The sequence below is a fragment of the Morone saxatilis genome, unplaced genomic scaffold (genome assembly GCF_004916995.1).
Source record: "Morone saxatilis isolate NCDOM2014 unplaced genomic scaffold, NCSU_SB_2.0 Contig1, whole genome shotgun sequence".
Taxonomy (NCBI): domain Eukaryota; kingdom Metazoa; phylum Chordata; class Actinopteri; family Moronidae; genus Morone; species Morone saxatilis.
Genome location: NW_023339651.1, coordinates 15,873,364 through 15,874,861, shown reverse-complemented (window position 1 = coordinate 15,874,861; position 1,498 = coordinate 15,873,364). Strand labels below are relative to the sequence as shown.

At 43.4% G+C, this 1,498-nt stretch overlaps 1 protein-coding gene across 1 annotated transcript in view; it reads left to right on the top strand.

The window, feature by feature from the left end:
- si:dkey-191m6.4 (rho GTPase-activating protein 22) overlaps positions 1-1,498 on the top strand; it is a 31,013-nt gene that overhangs the window by 10,602 nt on the left and 18,913 nt on the right. The window lies entirely within an intron of this gene.

Genomic DNA, 1,498 nt, shown 5'->3' with positions numbered 1-1,498 from the left:
CTTGAAACATTTAAACCAAAGGGGAAATTTTTTTGGGAATCTTTTTGCTATAATGTGGACCGCATTAAAAGTTATTAGGGTGGGAGTTGCTTTCTTCATAGGATTGGTTGCTTCTGAGCGTTGAGCCTGATGTGGTCAGCTTTTGTTCAGTGGTTTACTGCTGCGCTTTTTGACTTGGGATCCAGCATCAGCACAGCTTTATATGTGAGGAACAGCTGGCGAAAGAATCGGTCGGCTTTCTTGGCAAGAGTTTTTAAACAAGAGGAGTCTGAGGTGTTTATGTGCCTTCAAATTTAAGACCGAGGCACATGGTTACCAATCAATTTGCAGTGTGTGATATTTGTGGCACCGGTGAGAAACGTTGCCAAAGTTGAGAAGGGAGTTCTTTCAGGGGGGCTGGGCTGGTGTTCTGTCCATTGATTGATGATTGGCATTTATGTGCAACCAGGTTAAACTGGGCGTGTCACTCTGTTGAAGGCTCATGTATGCAAGTTCCAGTTTCATTTACTGATTTACAGCGAAGTTGAGTCTACTTTTAAAGTCACTCTGTCACCAAGCTGAAGGACTAGAAAAGGGCAAACTGTTTTTAATCTATCCTACATTTTTCAGCTTCCCACTGCTTGACTCTGTGAATTTTTGTTTCTTGGGTGACATTGGTGCCTTTTCTTATTCATTTCGTTCCCCTGCCCAAGCTAACTCACGTTTATTCGATGCACTAGCCCCTTGGGAGCGCCCCCCCCGCTCCACCCCCCCCCCCGGTTCCTGCCCTGCCCCTGCGCTCCAACCATCCACAGCTCCCACCTCTTCCATTTGTTGCCATGGCGACTAATGTTGGCGACAGCCCGGCCCTCTGGTTGAAGTGTTTTGGCAGACTCCTCTCCCCGTTTTATGGAGGATGCCAGTGTGCAGATTAACGTGGGCCGACCCACAGACGCTGGCATTTCTTCACAGCTCACTTGGCCTCAGTTCTTTGGTTTAAATGGGTATTGATCTGGATAATGTATTCTGATAATCTGTGTGGTTCCCTGTTCAATCACAGGAGTAGCTGCTTAAAATTTTAGAGGGGTTAAGAGTGGAGCGATAGGGAACGAGGAAAGGCCAGAAGGCATGTAGCAAGGACGCTCAGCCAGAAGGAAGGCAGGCAGGTTGTATCTAATTGCGATATTTTATTTTAAATTGTGATTATTTTCTATTAATTAAACCACAGGTCTGCATTTGTGGTCTAAATGATTAATGGGTATTAACTATTAAACAACATTACTGAATCTAGTTGTATACCACACATCATAGCCTGTATAGAAATCCCCCAGAGAGCTCCAACATTTTTTAATTTGTTACGTATACATCAGGTGGCTTTAAATGAACCAAAAACCTGGTTTATTCTGGCAGGGAAAGGTCTCTGTTAAAGTCAATACTAAAATCAAACATGGCACAGGACATTGCATCTTTAAAACTGCCATTTCTATATAAAAAGGATTATTTTATTTATTGTGTATTT